This window comes from Stegostoma tigrinum, chromosome 20, assembly GCF_030684315.1.
Source record: "Stegostoma tigrinum isolate sSteTig4 chromosome 20, sSteTig4.hap1, whole genome shotgun sequence".
Classification (NCBI taxonomy): Eukaryota; Metazoa; Chordata; class Chondrichthyes; order Orectolobiformes; family Stegostomatidae; genus Stegostoma; species Stegostoma tigrinum.
In genome coordinates, this window is record NC_081373.1 from 900931 (window position 1) to 917945 (window position 17015).

The window sequence follows — 17015 nt, forward strand, 5'->3', positions numbered from 1 at the left end:
CTCGCCCTCTGTTTCAGACCCTCTGTTTCTCACCCTCTGTTTCAGACCCTCTGTTTCAGACCCTCTGTTTCAGCCCCTCTGTATCTCGCCCTCTGTTTCAGCCCTTCTGTTTCAGCCCCTCTGTTTCTCGCCCTCTGTTTTTCGCCCTCTGTTTCAGTCCCACTGTTTCTCGCCCTCTGTTTCAGCCCCTCTGTTTCAGCCCCTCTGTTTCTTTCACTCTGATTCAGCCCCTCTGTTTCAGCTCCTCTGTTTCAGCCCTTCTGTTTCAGCCCCTCTGTTTCAGCCCCTCTGTACCTCGCCTTCTGTTTCAGCCCCTCTGTTACTCGCCCTCTGATTCAGCCCCTCTGTTTCAGCTCCTCTGTTTCAGCCCTTCTGTTTCAGCCCCTCTGTTTCAGCACCTCTGTTCCTCGCCTTCTGTTTCAGCTCCTCTGTTTCAGCCCTTCTGTTTCAGCCCCTCTGTTTCAGCCCCTCTGTTTCTCGCCCTCTGTTTCTCGCCCTCTGTTTCTCGCCCTCTGTTTCAGCCCCTCTGTTTCTCGCACACTGTTTCAGCCCCTGCCTTTCGTGCCCTCTGTTTCAGCCCCTCTGTTTCTCCCCCTGTGTTTCAGCCACTCTGTTTCAGCCCCTCTGTTTCTCGCCCTCTGTTTCAGCCCCTCTGTATCAGCCCCTCTGTATCTCTTCCTCTTTTTCAGCCCCTATGTTACAGCCCCTCTGTTTCTCGCCCTCTGTTTCTCGCCCACTCATTCAGCCCTTCAGTTTCTCGCCCTCTGTTTCAGCCCCTCTGTTTCCGCCCCTCTGTTTCTCGCCCTTTGTTTCAGCCCCTCTGTTTCAGCCTCTCTGTTTCAGCCCCTCTGTTTCTCGCCCTCTGTTTCAGCCCCTCTGTTTCACCCCCTCTGTTTCTCGCCCTCTGTTTCAGCCCCTCTGTTTCAGACCCTCTGTTTCTCGACCTCTGTTTCAGTTCCGCTGTTTCTCGCCCTCTGTTTCTCACCCTCTGTTTCTCGACCTCTGTTTCAGTTCCGCTGTTTCTCGCCATCTGTTTCAGCCCCTCTGTTTCACCCCCTCTGTTTCTCGCCCTCTGTTTCAGCCCCTCTATTTCAGCCCCTCTATTTCTGGCCCTCTGTTTCTCACCCTCTGTTTCTCGACCTCTGTTTCAGTTCCGCTGTTTCTCGCCATCTGTTTCAGCCCCTCTGTTTCAGCCCCTCTGTTTCAGCCTCTCTGTTTCTCGCCCTCTGTTTCTCGCCTTCTGATTCAGTGCCACTGTTTCTCGCCCTCTGTTTCAGCCCCTCTGTTTCAGCTCCTCTGTTTCTCGCCCTCTGTTTCATCCCCTCTGTTTCAGCCCCTCTGTTTCAGCACCTTTGTATCTCGCCCTCTGTTTCAGCCCCTCTGTTTCTCGCCCTCTGATTCAGCCCCTCTGTTTCAGCCCCGCTGTTTCTCGCCCTCTATTTCAGACCCTCTGTTTCTCACCCTCTGTTTTAGACCCTCTGTTTCAGACCCTCTGTTTCAGCCCCTCTTTTTCTCGCCCTCTGTTTCAGCCCCTCTGTTTCTCGCCCTCTGTTTCAGCCCCTCTGCTTCAGCCCCTCTGTTTCTGGCCCTCTGTTTCTCGACCTCTGTTTCAGCGCCTCTGTTTCTCGCCCTCTGTTACAGCCCCTCTGTTTTAGCCCCTCTGTTTCTCGCCCTCTGTTTCAGCCCCTCTGTTTCAGCCCCTCTGTTTCAGCCTCTCTGTTTCTCGCCCTCTGTTTCTCGCCTTCTGATTCAGTGCCACTGTTTCTCGCCCTCTGTTTCAGCCCCTCTGTTTCAGCCTCTCTGTTTCTCGCACACTGTTTCTCGCCCTCTGTTTCAGCCCCTCTGTTTCAGCTCCTCTGTTTCTCGCCCTCTGTTTCATCCCCTCTGTTTCAGCCCCTCTGTTTCAGCACCTCTGTATCTCGCCCTCTGTTTCAGCCCCTCTGTTTCTCGCCCTCTGATTCAGCCACTCTGTTTCTCGCCCACTGCTTCAGCCCCTCTGTTTCAGCCCCTCTGTTTCTCGCCCTCTATTTCAGAACCTCTGTTTCTCACCCTCTGTTTTAGACCCTCTGTTTCAGACCCTCTGTTTCAGCCCCTCTGTATCTCGCCCTCTGTTTCAGCCCCTCTGTTTCTCGCCCTCTGTTTCAGCCCCTCTGCTTCAGCCCCTCTGTTTCTGGCCCTCTGTTTCTCGACCTCTGTTTCAGCGCCTCTGTTTCTCGCCCTCTGTTACAGCCCCTCTGTTTTAGCCCCTCTGTTTCTCGCCCTCTGTTTCAGCCGGTCCGTTTCTCGCCCTCTGTTTCTCGCTCTCTGTTTCAGCCCCTCTGTTTCTCGCACTCTTTTTCTGCCCTTCTGTTTCAGACCCTCTGTTTCTCGCCCTCTGTTTCAGACCCTCTGTTTCTCACCCTCTGTTTCAGACCCTCTGTTTCAGATCCTCTGTTTCAGCCCCTCTGTATCTCGCCCTCTGTTTCAGCCCTTCTGTTTCAGCCCCTCTGTTTCTCGCCCTCTGTTTTTCGCCCTCTGTTTCAGTCCCACTGTTTCTCGCCCTCTGTTTCAGCCCCTCTGTTTCAGCCCCTCTGTTTCTTTCACTCTGATTCAGCCCCTCTGTTTCAGCTCCTCTGTTTCAGCCCTTCTGTTTCAGCCCCTCTGTTTCAGCCCCTCTGTACCTCGCCTTCTGTTTCAGCCCCTCTGTTACTCGCCCTCTGATTCAGCCCCTCTGTTTCTCGCCCTCTGTTTCAACCCCTCTGTTTCTCGCCCGCTGTTTCTCGCCCTCTGTTTCTCGCCCTCTTTGTCAGCCCCTCTGTTTCTCGCACTCTGTTTCAGCCCCTGCCTTTCGCGCCCTCTGTTTCAGCCCCTCTGTTTCTCCCCCTATGTTTCAGCCACTCTGTTTCAGCCCCTCTGTTTCTCGCCCTCTGTTTCAGCCCCTCTGTATCAGCCCCTCTGTTTCTCTTCCTCTTTTTCAGCCCCTATGTTTCAGCCCCTCTGTTTCTCACCCTCTGTTTCTCGCCCACTCATTCAGCCCCTCTGTTTCTCGCCCTCTGTTTCAGCTCCTCTGTTTCAGCCCCTCTGTTTCTCGCCCTCTGTTTCAGCCCCTCTGTTTCAGCCTCTCTGTTTCTCGCCCTCTGTTTCTCGCATTCTGATTCAGTGCCTCTGTTTCTCGACCTCTGTTTCAGGTCCACTGTTTCTCGCCCTCTGTTTCAGCCCCTCTGTTTCAGCCCCTCTGTTTCTCGCCCACTGTTTCCGCCCCACTGTTTCTCGGCCTCTGTTTCTCACCCTCTCTTTCTCACCCTCTGTTTCTGGCCCTCTGTTTCTTGCCCTCTGTTTCAGCCCCCTGTTTCAGCCCCTCTGTTTCAGCCCCTCTGTTTCTCGCCCTCTCTTTCAGCCCCTCTGTTTGAGCCCCTCTATTTCACGCCCTCTGTTTCAGCCCCTCTGTTTCTCGCCCTCTGTTTCAGCCCCTCTGATTCACCCCCTCTGTTTCTCACCCTCTGTTTCATCCCCTCTGTTTCAGCCCCTCTGTTTCTGGCCCTCTGTTTCTCACCCTCTGTTTCTCGACCTCTGTTCCAGTTCCGCTGTTTCTCGCCCTCTGTTTCAGCCCCTCTGCTTCAGCCCCTCTGTTTCTGGCCCTCTGTTTCTCGCCCTCTGTTTCTCGCCCTCTGTTTCTCGCCCTCTTTGTCAGCCCCTCCGTTTCTCGCACTCTGTTTCAGCCCCTGCCTTTCGCGCCCTCTGTTTCAGCCCCTCTGTTTCTCCCCCTATGTTTCAGCCACTCTGTTTCAGCCCCTCTGTTTCTCGCCCACTGTTTCAGCCCCTCTGTATCAGCCCCTCTGTTTCTCTTCCTCTTTTTCAGCCCCTATGTTTCAGCCCCTCTGTTTCTCACCCTCTGTTTCTCGCCCACTCATTCAGCCCCTCTGTTTCTCGCCCTCTGTTTCAGCTCCTCTGTTTCAGCCCCTCTGTTTCTCGCCCTCTGTTTCAGCCCCTCTGTTTCAGCCTCTCTGTTTCTCGCCCTCTGTTTCTCGCATTCTGATTCAGTGCCTCTGTTTCTCGACCTCTGTTTCAGGTCCACTGTTTCTCGCCCTCTGTTTCAGCCCCTCTGTTTCAGCCCCTCTGTTTCTCGCCCACTGTTTCCGCCCCTCTGTTTCTCGGCCTCTGTTTCTCACCCTCTCTTTCTCACCCGCTGTTTCTGGCCCTCTGTTTCTTGCCCTCTGTTTCAGCCCCCTGTTTCAGCCCCTCTGTTTCAGCCCCTCTGTTTCTCGCCCTCTCTTTCAGCCCCTCTGTTTGAGCCCCTCTGTTTCTCGCTCTCTGTTTCAGCCCCTCTGTTTCAGCCCCTCTGTTTCAGCCTCTCTGTTTCTCGCCCTCTGTTTCTCGCCTTCTGATTCAGTGCCACTGTTTCTCGCCCTCTGTTTCAGCCCCTCTGTTTCAGCCTCTCTGTTTCTCGCACACTGTTTCTCGCCCTCTGTTTCAGCCCCTCTGTTTCAGCTCCTCTGTTTCTCGCCCTCTGTTTCATACCCTCTGTTTCAGCCCCTCTATTTCAGCACCTCTGTATCTCGCCCTCTGTTTCAGCCCCTCTGTTTCTCGCCCTCTGATTCAGCCCCTCTGTTTCTCGCCCTCTGCTTCAGCCCCTCTGTTTCAGACCCTCTGTTTCTCGCCCTCTATTTCAGACCCTCTGTTTCTCACCCTCTGTTTTAGACCCTCTGTTTCAGACCCTCTGTTTCAGCCCCTCTGTATCTCGCCCTCTGTTTCAGCTCCTCTGTTTCTCGCCCTCTGTTTCAGCCCTTCTGTTTCAGCCCCTCTGTTTCTCGCCCTCTGTTTTTCGCCCTCTGTTTCAGTCCCACTGTTTCTCGCCCTCTGTTTCAGCCCCTCTGTTTCAGCCCCTCTGTTTCTTTCACTCTGATTCAGCCCCTCTGTTTCAGCTCCTCTGTTTCAGCCCTTCTGTTTCAGCCCCTCTGTTTCAGCCCCTCTGTACCTCGCCTTCTGTTTCAGCCCCTCTGTTACTCGCCCTCTGATTCAGCCCCTCTGTTTCAGCTCCTCTGTTTCAGCCCTTCTGTTTCAGCCCCTCTGTTTCAGCACCTCTGTTCCTCGCCTTCTGTTTCAGCTCCTCTGTTTCAGCCCTTCTGTTTCAGCCCCTCTGTTTCAGCCCCTCTGTTTCTCGCCCTCTGTTTCTCGCCCTCTGTTTCTCGCCCTCTGTTTCAGCCCCTCTGTTTCTCGCACACTGTTTCAGCCCCTGCCTTTCGCGCCCTCTGTTTCAGCCCCTCTGTTTCTCCCCCTGTGTTTCAGCCACTCTGTTTCAGCCCCTCTGTTTCTCGCCCTCTGTTTCAGCCCCTCTGTATCAGCCCCTCTGTATCTCTTCCTCTTTTTCAGCCCCTATGTTTCAGCCCCTCTGTTTCTCGCCCTCTGTTTCTCGCCCACTCATTCAGCCCTTCAGTTTCTCGCCCTCTGTTTCAGCCCCTCTGTTTCCGCCCCTCTGTTTCTCGCCCTTTGTTTCAGCCCCTCTGTTTCAGCCTCTCTGTTTCTCGCCCTCTGTTTCTCGCCTTCTGATTCAGTGCCTCTCTTTCTCGACCTCTGTTTCAGGTCCACTGTTTCTCGCCCTCTGTTTCAGCCCCTCTGTTTCAGCCCCTCTGTTTCTCGCCCTCTGTTTCCGCCCCTCTGTTTCTCGCCCTCTGTTTCTCACCCTCTCTTTCTCACCCTCTGTTTCAGACCCTCTTTTTCTTGCCCTCTGTTTCAGCCCCCTGTTTCAGCCCCTCTGTTTCAGCCGCTCTGTTTCTCGCCCTCTCTTTCAGCCCCTCTGTTTGAGCCCCTCTATTTCACGCCCTCTATTTCAGCCCCTCTGTTTCAGCCCCTCTGTTTCAGCCCCTCTGTTTCTGGCCCTCTGTTTCTCGCCCTCTGTTTCAGCCCCTCTGTTTCAGCCCCTCTGTTTCTGGCCCTCTGTTTCTCACCCTCTGTTTCTCGACCTCTGTTTCAGTTCCGCTGTTTCTCGCCATCTGTTTCAGCCCCTCTGTTTCAGCCCCTCTGTTTCTCGCCCTCTGTTTCAGCCCCTCTGTTTCTCGCCCTCTGTTTCAGCCCCTCTGCTTCAGCCCCTCTGTTTCTGGCCCTTTGTTTCTCGCCCTCTGTTTCAGCGCCTCTGTTTCTCGCCCTCTGTTACAGCCCCTCTGTTTTAGCCCCTCTGTTTCTCGCCCTCTGTTTCAGCCGGTCCGTTTCTCGCCCTCTGTGTCTCGCTCTCTGTTTCAGCCCCTCTGTTTCTCGCACTCTTTTTCTGCCTTTCTGTTTCAGACCCTCTGTTTCTCGCCCTCTGTTTCAGACCTTCTGTTTCTCACCCTCTGTTTCAGACCCTCTGTTTCAGACCCTCTGTTTCAGCCCCTCTGTATCTCGCCCTCTGTTTCAGCTCTTCTGTTTCAGGCCCTCTGTTTCTTATCCTCTGTTTCTCGCCCTCTGTTTCAGTCCCACTGTTTCTCGCCCTCTGATTCAGCCCCTCTGTTTCTCGCCCTCTGTTTCTCGCCCTCTGTTTCAACCCCTCCGTTTCTCGCCCTCTGTTTCAGCCCCTCGGTTTCAGCCCCTCTGTTTCTCGCCCTCTGTTTCTCGCCCTCTGTTTCTCGCCCTCTGTGTCAGCCCCTCTGTTTCTCGCACTCTTTTTCTGCCCTTCTGTTTCAGACCCTCTGTTTCTCGCCCTCTGTTACAGACCCTCTGTTTCTCACCCTCTGTTTCAGACGCTCTGTTTCAGACCCTTTGTTTCAGCCCCTCTGCTTCAGCCCCTCTGTTTCTGGCCCTCTGTTTATCGCCCTCTGTTTCAGCGCCTCTGTTTCTCGCCCTCTGTTACAGCCCCTCTGTTTTAGCCCCTCTGTTTCTCGCCCTCTGTTTCAGCCCCTCTGTTTCTCGCCCTCTGTTTCTCGCACTCTGATTCAGCCCCTCTGTTTTTCGCCCTCTGTTTCAGCCCTTCTGTTTCAGCCCCTCTGTTTCAGCACCTCTGTTCCTCGCCTTCTGTTTCAGCTCCTCTGTTTCAGCCCTTCTGTTTCAGCCCCTCTGTTTCTGCCCCTCTGTTTCTCGCCCTCTGTTTCTCGCCCTCTGTTTCTCGCCCTCTGTTTCAGCCCCTCTGTTTCTCGCACTCTGTTTCAGCCCCTGCCTTTCGCGCCCTCTGTTTCATCCCCTCTGTTTCTCCCCCTGTGTTTCAGCCACTCTGTTTCAGCTCCTCTGTTTCTCGCCCTCTGTTTCTCGCCTTCTGATTCAGTGCCTCTGTTTCTCGACCTCTGTTTCAGTTCTGCTGTTTCTCGCCATCTGTTTCAGCCCCTCTGTTTCAGCCCCTCTGTTTCTCGCCCTCTGTTTCAGCCCCTCTGTTTCTCGCCCTCTGTTTCAGCCCCTCTGCTTCAGCCCCTCTGTTTCTGGCCCTCTGTTTCTCGCCCTCTGTTTCAGCGCCTCTGTTTCTCGCCCTCTGTTACAGCCCCTCTGTTTTAGCCCCTCTGTTTCTCGCCCTCTGTTTCAGCCGGTCCGTTTCACGCCCTCTGTTTCTCGCTCTCTGTTTCAGCCCCTCTGTTTCTCGCACTCTTTTTCTGCCCTTCTGTTTCAGACCCTCTGTTTCTCGCCCTCTGTTTCAGACCTTCTGTTTCTCACCCTCTGTTTCAGACCCTCTGTTTCAGACCCTCTGTTTCAGCCCCTCTGTATCTCGCCCTCTGTTTCAGCCCTTCTGTTTCACCCCCTCTGTTTCTTATCCTCTGTTTCTCGCCCTCTGTTTCAGTCCCACTGTTTCTCGCCCTCTGATTCAGCCCCTCTGTTTCTCGCCCTCTGTTTCTCGCCCTCTGTTTCAGCCCCTCCGTTTCTCGCCCTCTGTTTCAGCCCCTCGGTTTCAGCCCCTCTGTTTCTCGCCCTCTGTTTCTCGCCCTCTGTTTCTCGCCCTCTGTTTCAGCCCCTCTGTTTCTCGCCCTCTGTTTCAGCCCCTCTGTTTCACCCCCTCTGTTTCTCGCCCTCTGTTTCAGCCCCTCTGTTTCAGCCCCTTTGTTTCAGGCCCTCTGTTTCTCACCCTCTGTTTCTCGACCTCTGTTTCAGTTCCGCTGTTTCTCGCCATCTGTTTCAGCCCCTCTGTTTCAGCCCCTCTGTTTCTCGCCCTCTGTTTCAGCCCCTCTGTTTCTCGCCCTCTGTTTCAGCCCCTCTGCTTCAGCCCCTCTGTTTCTGGCCCTCTGTTTCTCACCCTCTGTTTCAGCGCCTCTGTTTCTCGCCCTCTGTTACAGCCCCTCTGTTTTAGCCCCTCTGTTTCTCGCCCTCTGTTTCAGCCGGTCCGTTTCTCGCCCTCTGTTTCTCGCTCTCTGTTTCAGCCCCTCTGTTTCTCGCACTCTGTTTCAGACCCTCTGTTTCTCACCCTCTGTTTCAGACCCTCTGTTTCAGCCCCTCTGTTTCAGCCCCTCTGTATCTCGCCCTCTGTTTCAGCCCTTCTGTTTCAGCCCCTCTGTTTCTTATCCTCTGTTTCTCGCCCGCTGTTTCAGTCCCACTGTTTCACGCCCTCTGATTCAGCCCCGCTGTTTCTCGCCCTCTGTTTCTCGCCCTCTGTTTCAACCCCTCCGTTTCTCGCCCTCTGTTTCAGCCCCTCTGTTTCAGCCCCTCTGTTTCTCGCCCTCGGCTTCTCGCCCTCTGTTTCTCGCCCTCTGTTACAGCCCCTCTGTTTTAGCCCCTCTGTTTCTCGCCCTCTGTTTCAGCCCTTCTGTTTCAGCCCCTCTGTTTCTTATCCTCTGTTTCTCGCCCGCTGTTTCAGTCCCACTGTTTCACGCCCTCTGATTCAGCCCCGCTGTTTCTCGCCCTCTGTTTCTCGCCCTCTGTTTCAACCCCTCCGTTTCTCGCCCTCTGTTTCAGCCCCTCTGTTTCAGCCCCTCTGTTTCTCGCCCTCGGCTTCTCGCCCTCTGTTTCTCGCCCTCTGTTACAGCCCCTCTGTTTTAGCCCCTCTGTTTCTCGCCCTCTGTTTCAGCCGGTCCGTTTCTCGCCCTCTGTTTCTCACCCTCTGTTTCAGACCCTCTGTTTCAGCCCCTCTGTTTCAGCCCCTCTGTATCTCGCCCTCTGTTTCAGCCCTTCTGTTTCAGCCCCTCTGTTTCTTATCCTCTGTTTCTCGCCCGCTGTTTCAGTCCCACTGTTTCACGCCCTCTGATTCAGCCCCGCTGTTTCTCGCCCTCTGTTTCTCGCCCTCTGTTTCAACCCCTCCGTTTCTCGCCCTCTGTTTCAGCCCCTCTGTTTCAGCCCCTCTGTTTCTCGCCCTCGGCTTCTCGCCCTCTGTTTCTCGCCCTCTGTTACAGCCCCTCTGTTTTAGCCCCTCTGTTTCTCGCCCTCTGTTTCAGCCGGTCCGTTTCTCGCCCTCTGTTTCTCGCTCTCTGTTTCAGCCCCTCTGTTTCTCGCACTCTTTTTCTGCCCTTCTATTTCAGACCCTCTGTTTCTCGCCCTCTGTTTCAGACCCTGTGTTTCTCACCCTCTGTTTCAGACCCTCTGTTTCAGCCCCTCTGTTTCAGCCCCTCTGTATCTCGCCCTCTGTTTCAGCCACTCTGTTTCAGCCCCTCTGTTTCTCGCCCTCAGTTTCAGCCCCTCTGCTTCAGCCCCTCTGTTTCTGGCCCTCTGTTTCTCGCCCTCTGTTTCAGCGCCTCTGTTTCTCGCCCTCTGTTACAGCCCCTCTGTTTTAGCCCCTCTGTTTCTCGCCCTCTGTTTCAGCCCTTCTGTTTCAGCCCCTCTGTTTCAGCCCCTCTGTTACTCGCCCTCTGATTCAGCCCCTCTGTTTCTCGCCCTCTGTTTCTCGCCATCTGTTTCAACCCCTCTGTTTCTCGCCCTCTGTTTCAGCCCCTCTGTTTCAGCCCCTCTGTTTCTCGCCCTCTGTTTCTCGCCCTCTTTTTCAGCCCCTCTGTTTCTCGCACTCTGTTTCAGCCCCTGCCTTTCGCGCCCTCTGTTTCAGCCCCTCTGTTTCTCCCCCTATGTTTCAGCCACTCTGTTTCAGCCCCTCTGTTTCTCGCCCTCTGTTTCAGCCCCTCTGTATCAGCCCCTCTGTTTCTCTTCCTCTTTTTCAGCCCCTATGTTTCAGCCCCTCTGTTTCTCACCCTCTGTTTCTCGCCCACTCATTCAGCCCCTCTGTTTCTCGCCCTCTGTTTCAGCCCCTCTGTTTCAGCCCCTCTGTTTCTCGCCCTCTGTTTCAGCCCCTCTGTTTCAGCCTCTCTGTTTCTCGCCCTCTGTTTCTCGCATTCTGATTCAGTGCCTCTGTTTCTCGACCTCTGTTTCAGGTCCACTGTTTCTCGCCCTCTGTTTCAGCCCCTCTGTTTCACCCCCTCTGTTTCTCGCCCTCTGTTTCCGCCCCTCTGTTTCTCGGCCTCTGTTTCTCACCCTCTCTTTCTCACCCTCTGTTTCTGGCCCTCTGTTTCTTGCCCTCTGTTTCAGCCCCCTGTTTCTGCCCCTCTATTTCAGCCCCTCTGTTTCTCGCCCTCTCTTTCAGCCCCTCTGTTTGAGCCCCTCTATTTCACGCCCTCTGTTTCAGCCCCTCTGTTTCTCGCCCTCTGTTTCAGCCCCTCTGTTTCACCCCCTCTGTTTCTCGCCCTCTGTTTCAGCCCCTCTGTTTCAGCCCCTCTGTTTCTGGCCCTCTGTTTCTCACCCTCTGTTTCTCGACCTCTGTTTCAGTTCCGCTGTTTCTCGCCATCTGTTTCAGCCCCTCTGTTTCACCCCCTCTGTTTCTCGCCCTCTGTTTCAGCCCCTCTATTTCAGCCCCTCTATTTCTGGCCCTCTGTTTCTCACCCTCTGTTTCTCGACCTCTGTTTCAGTTCCGCTGTTTCTCGCCATCTGTTTCAGCCCCTCTGTTTCAGCCCCTCTGTTTCAGCCTCTCTGTTTCTCGCCCTCTGTTTCTCGCCTTCTAATTCAGTGCCACTGTTTCTCGCCCTCTGTTTCAGCCCCTCTGTTTCAGCCTCTCTGTTTCTCGCACACTGTTTCTCGCCCTCTGTTTCAGCCCCTCTGTTTCAGCTCCTCTGTTTCTCGCCCTCTGTTTCATCCCCTCTGTTTCAGCCCCTCTGTTTCAGCACCTCTGTATCTCGCCCTCTGTTTCAGCCCCTCTGTTTCTCGCCCTCTGATTCAGCCCCTCTGTTTCAGCCCCGCTGTTTCTCGCCCTCAATTTCAGACCCTCTGTTTCTCACCCTCAGTTTTAGACCCTCTGTTTCAGACCCTCTGTTTCAGCCCCTCTGTATCTCGCCCTCTGTTTCAGCCCCTCTGTTTCTCGCCCTCTGTTTCAGCCCCTCTGCTTCAGCCCCTCTGTTTCTGGCCCTCTGTTTCTCGACCTCTGTTTCAGCGCCTCTGTTTCTCGCCCTCTGTTACAGCCCCTCTGTTTTAGCCCCTCTGTTTCTCGCCCTCTGTTTCAGCCCCTCTGTTTCAGCCCCTCTGTTTCAGCCTCTCTGTTTCTCGCCCTCTGTTTCTCGCCTTCTGATTCAGTGCCACTGTTTCTCGCCCTCTGTTTCAGCCCCTCTGTTTCAGCCTCTCTGTTTCTCGCACACTGTTTCTCGCCCTCTGTTTCAGCCCCTCTGTTTCAGCTCCGCTGTTTCTCGCCCTCTGTTTCATCCCCTCTGTTTCAGCCCCTCTTTTTCAGCACCTCTGTATCTCGCCCTCTGTTTCAGCCCCTCTGTTTCTCGCCCTCTATTTCAGCCCCTCTGTTTCTCGCCCTCTATTTCAGACCCTCTGTTTCTCACCCTCTGTTTTAGACCCTCTGTTTCAGACCATCTGTTTCAGCCCCTCTGTATCTCGCCCTCTGTTTCAGCCCCTCTGTTTCTCGCCCTCTGTTTCAGCCCCTCTGCTTCAGCCCCTCTGTTTCTGGCCCTCTGTTTCTCGACCTCTGTTTCAGCGCCTCTGTTTCTCGCCCTCTGTTACAGCCCCTCTGTTTTAGCCCCTCTGTTTCTCGCCCTCTGTTTCAGCCGGTCCGTTTCTCGCCCTCTGTTTCTCGCTCTCTGTTTCAGCCCCTCTGTTTCTCGCACTCTTTTTCTGCCCTTCTATTTCAGACCCTCTGTTTCTCGCCCTCTGTTTCAGACCCTGTGTTTCTCTCCCTCTGTTTCAGACCCTCTGTTTCAGCCCCTCTGTTTCAGCCCCTCTGTATCTCGCCCTCTGTTTCAGCCACTCTGTTTCAGCCCCTCTGTTTCTCGCCCTCAGTTTCAGCCCCTCTGCTTCAGCCCCTCTGTTTCTGGCCCTCTGTTTCTCGCCCTCTGTTTCAGCGCCTCTGTTTCTCGCCCTCTGTTACAGCCCCTCTGTTTTAGCCCCTCTGTTTCTCGCCCTCTGTTTCAGCCCTTCTGTTTCAGCCCCTCTGTTTCAGCCCCTCTGTTACTCGCCCTCTGATTCAGCCCCTCTGTTTCTCGCCCTCTGTTTCTCGCCATCTGTTTCAACCCCTCTGTTTCTCGCCCTCTGTTTCAGCCCCTCTGTTTCAGCCCCTCTGTTTCTCGCCCTCTGTTTCTCGCCCTCTTTTTCAGCCCCTCTGTTTCTCGCACTCTGTTTCAGCCCCTGCCTTTCGCGCCCTCTGTTTCAGCCCCTCTGTTTCTCCCCCTATGTTTCAGCCACTCTGTTTCAGCCCCTCTGTTTCTCGCCCTCTGTTTCAGCCCCTCTGTATCAGCCCCTCTGTTTCTCTTCCTCTTTTTCAGCCCCTATGTTTCAGCCCCTCTGTTTCTCACCCTCTGTTTCTCGCCCACTCATTCAGCCCCTCTGTTTCTCGCCCTCTGTTTCAGCCCCTCTGTTTCAGCCCCTCTGTTTCTCGCCCTCTGTTTCAGCCCCTCTGTTTCAGCCTCTCTGTTTCTCGCCCTCTGTTTCTCGCATTCTGATTCAGTGCCTCTGTTTCTCGAACTCTGTTTCAGGTCCACTGTTTCTCGCCCTCTGTTTCAGCCCCTCTGTTTCACCCCCTCTGTTTCTCGCCCTCTGTTTCCGCCCCTCTGTTTCTCGGCCTCTGTTTCTCACCCTCTCTTTCTCACCCTCTGTTTCTGGCCCTCTGTTTCTTGCCCTCTGTTTCAGCCCCCTGTTTCTGCCCCTCTATTTCAGCCCCTCTGTTTCTCGCCCTCTCTTTCAGCCCCTCTGTTTGAGCCCCTCTATTTCACGCCCTCTGTTTCAGCCCCTCTGTTTCTCGCCCTCTGTTTCAGCCCCTCTGTTTCACCCCCTCTGTTTCTCGCCCTCTGTTTCAGCCCCTCTGTTTCAGCCCCTCTGTTTCTGGCCCTCTGTTTCTCACCCTCTGTTTCTCGACCTCTGTTTCAGTTCCGCTGTTTCTCGCCATCTGTTTCAGCCCCTCTGTTTCACCCCCTCTGTTTCTCGCCCTCTGTTTCAGCCCCTCTATTTCAGCCCCTCTATTTCTGGCCCTCTGTTTCTCACCCTCTGTTTCTCGACCTCTATTTCAGTTCCGCTGTTTCTCGCCATCTGTTTCAGCCCCTCTGTTTCAGCCCCTCTGTTTCAGCCTCTCTGTTTCTCGCCCTCTGTTTCTCGCCTTCTGATTCAGTGCCACTGTTTCTCGCCCTCTGTTTCAGCCCCTCTGTTTCAGCCTCTCTGTTTCTCGCACACTGTTTCTCGCCATCTGTTTCAGCCCCTCTGTTTCAGCCCCTCTGTTTCAGCCTCTCTGTTTCTCGCCCTCTGTTTCTCGCCTTCTGATTCAGTGCCACTGTTTCTCGCCCTCTGTTTCAGCCCCTCTGTTTCAGCCTCTCTGTTTCTCGCACACTGTTTCTCGCCCTCTGTTTCAGCCCCTCTGTTTCAGCTCCTCTGTTTCTCGCCCTCTGTTTCATCCCCTCTGTTTCAGCCCCTCTGTTTCAGCACCTCTGTATCTCGCCCTCTGTTTCAGCCCCTCTGTTTCTCGCCCTCTGATTCAGCCCCTCTGTTTCAGACCCTCTGTTTCTCGCCCTCTATTTCAGACCCTCTGTTTCTCACCCTCTGTTTTAGACCCTCTGTTTCAGACCCTCTGTTTCAGCCCCTCTGTATCTCGCCCTCTGTTTCAGCCCCTCTGTTTCTCGCCCTCTGTTTCAGCCCCTCTGCTTCAGCCCCTCTGTTTCTGGCCCTCTGTTTCTCGACCTCTGTTTCAGCGCCTCTGTTTCTCGCCCTCTGTTACAGCCCCTCTGTTTTAGCCCCTCTGTTTCTCGCCCTCTGTTTCAGCCCCTCTGTTTCAGCCCCTCTGTTTCAGCCTCTCTGTTTCTCGCCCTCTGTTTCTCGCCTTCTGATTCAGTGCCACTGTTTCTCGCCCTCTGTTTCAGCCCCTCTGTTTCAACCTCTCTGTTTCTCGCACACTGTTTCTCGCCCTCTGTTTCAGCCCCTCTGTTTCAGCTCCGCTGTTTCTCGCCCTCTGTTTCATCCCCTCTGTTTCAGCCCCTCTGTTTCAGCACCTCTGTATCTCGCCCTCTGTTTCAGCCCCTCTGTTTCTCGCCCTCTGATTCAGCCCCTCTGTTTCTCGCCCACTGCTTCAGCCCCTCTGTTTCAGCCCCTCTGTTTCTCGCCCTCTATTTCAGACCCTCTGTTTCTCACCCTCTGTTTTAGACCCTCTGTTTCAGACCCTCTGTTTCAGCCCCTCTGTATCTCGCCCTCTGTTTCAGCCCCTCTGTTTCTCGCCCTCTGTTTCAGCCCCTCTGCTTCAGCCCCTCTGTTTCTGGCCCTCTGTTTCTCGACCTCTGTTTCAGCGCCTCTGTTTCTCGCCCTCTGTTACAGCCCCTCTGTTTTAGCCCCTCTGTTTCTCGCCCTCTGTTTCAGCCGGTCCGTTTCTCGCCCTCTGTTTCTCGCTCTCTGTTTCAGCCCCTCTGTTTCTCGCACTCTTTTTCTGCCCTTCTGTTTCAGACCCTCTGTTTCTCGCCCTCTGTTTCAGACCCTCTGTTTCTCACCCTCTGTTTCAGACCCTCTGTTTCAGATCCTCTGTTTCAGCCCCTCTGTATCTCGCCCTCTGTTTCAGCCCTTCTGTTTCAGCCCCTCTGTTTCTCGCCCTCTGTTTTTCGCCCTCTGTTTCAGTCCCACTGTTTCTCGCCCTCTGTTTCAGCCCCTCTGTTTCAGCCCCTCTGTTTCTTTCACTCTGATTCAGCCCCTCTGTTTCAGCTCCTCTGTTTCAGCCCTTCTGTTTCAGCCCCTCTGTTTCAGCCCCTCTGTACCTCGCCTTCTGTTTCAGCCCCTCTGTTACTCGCCCTCTGATTCAGCTCCTCTGTTTCAGCCCTTCTGTTTCAGCCCCTCTGTTTCAGCCCCTCTGTTTCTCGCCCTCTGTTTCTCGCCCTCTGTTTCTCGCCCTCTGTTTCAGCCCCTCTGTTTCTCGCACTCTGTTTCAGCCCCTGCCTTTCGCGCCCTCTGTTTCAGCCCCTCTGTTTCTCCCCCTATGTTTCAGCCACTCTGTTTCAGCCCCTCTGTTTCTCGCCCTCTGTTTCAGCCCCTCTGTATCAGCCCCTCTGTTTCTCTTCCTCTTTTTCAGCCCCTATGTTTCAGCCCCTCTGTTTCTCACCCTCTGTTTCTCGCCCACTCATTCAGCCCCTCTGTTTCTCGCCCTCTGTTTCAGCTCCTCTGTTTCAGCCCCTCTGTTTCTCGCCCTCTGTTTCAGCCCCTCTGTTTCAGCCTCTCTGTTTCTCGCCCTCTGTTTCTCGCATTCTGATTCAGTGCCTCTGTTTCTCGACCTCTGTTTCAGGTCCACTGTTTCTCGCCCTCTGTTTCAGCCCCTCTGTTTCAGCCCCTCTGTTTCTCGCCCACTGTTTCCGCCCCTCTGTTTCTCGGCCTCTGTTTCTCACCCTCTCTTTCTCACCCTCTGTTTCTGGCCCTCTGTTTCTTGCCCTCTGTTTCAGCCCCCTGTTTCAGCCCCTCTGTTTCAGCCCCTCTGTTTCTCGCCCTCTCTTTCAGCCCCTCTGTTTGAGCCCCTCTGTTTCTCGCCCTCTGTTTCAGCCCCTCTGTTTCAGCCCCTCTGTTTCAGCCTCTCTGTTTCTCGCCCTCTGTTTCTCGCCTTCTGATTCAGTGCCACTGTTTCTCGCCCTCTGTTTCAGCCCCTCTGTTTCAGCCTCTCTGTTTCTCCCACACTGTTTCTCGCCCTCTGTTTCAGCCCCTCTGTTTCAGCTCCTCTGTTTCTCGCCCTCTGTTTCATACCCTCTGTTTCAGCCCCTCTGTTTCAGCACCTCTGTATCTCGCCCTCTGTTTCAGCCCCTCTGTTTCTCGCCCTCTGATTCAGCCCCTCTGTTTCTCGCCCTCTGCTTCAGCCCCTCTGTTTCAGCCCCTCTGTTTCTCGCCCTCTATTTCAGACCCTCTGTTTCTCACCCTCTGTTTTAGACCCTCTGTTTCAGACCCTCTGTTTCAGCCCCTCTGTATCTCGCCCTCTGTTTCAGCTCCTCTGTTTCTCGCCCTCTGTTTCAGCCCCTCTGCTTCAGCCCCTCTGTTTCTGGCCCTCTGTTTCTCGACCTCTGTTTCAGCGCCTCTGTTTCTCGCCCTCTGTTACAGCCCCTCTGTTTTAGCCCCTCTGTTTCTCGCCCTCTGTTTCAACCGGTCCGTTTCTCGCCCTCTGTTTCTCGCTCTCTGTTTCAGCCCCTCTGTTTCTCGCACTCTTTTTCTGCCCTTCTGTTTCAGACCCTCTGTTTCTCGCCCTCTGTTTCAGACCCTCTGTTTCTCACCCTCTGTTTCAGACCCTCTGTTTCAGACCCTCTGTTTCAGACCCTCTGTATCTCGCCCTCTGTTTCAGCCCTTCTGTTTCAGCCCCTCTGTTTCTCGCCCTCTGTTTTTCGCCCTCTGTTTCAGTCCCACTGTTTCTCGCCCTCTGTTTCAGCCCCTCTGTTTCAGCCCCTCTGTTTCTTTCACTCTGATTCAGCCCCTCTGTTTCAGCTCCTCTGTTTCAGCCCTTCTGTTTCAGCCCCTCTGTTTCAGCCCCTCTGTACCTCGCCTTCTGTTTCAGCCCCTCTGTTACTCGCCCTCTGATTCAGCCCCTCTGTTTCTGCTCCTCTGTTTCAGCCCTTCTGTTTCAGCCCCTCTGTTTCAGCACCTCTGTTCCTCGCCTTCTGTTTCAGCTCCTCTGTTTCAGCCCTTCTGTTTCAGCCCCTCTGTTTCAGCCCCTCTGTTTCTCGCCCTCTGTTTCTCGCCCTCTG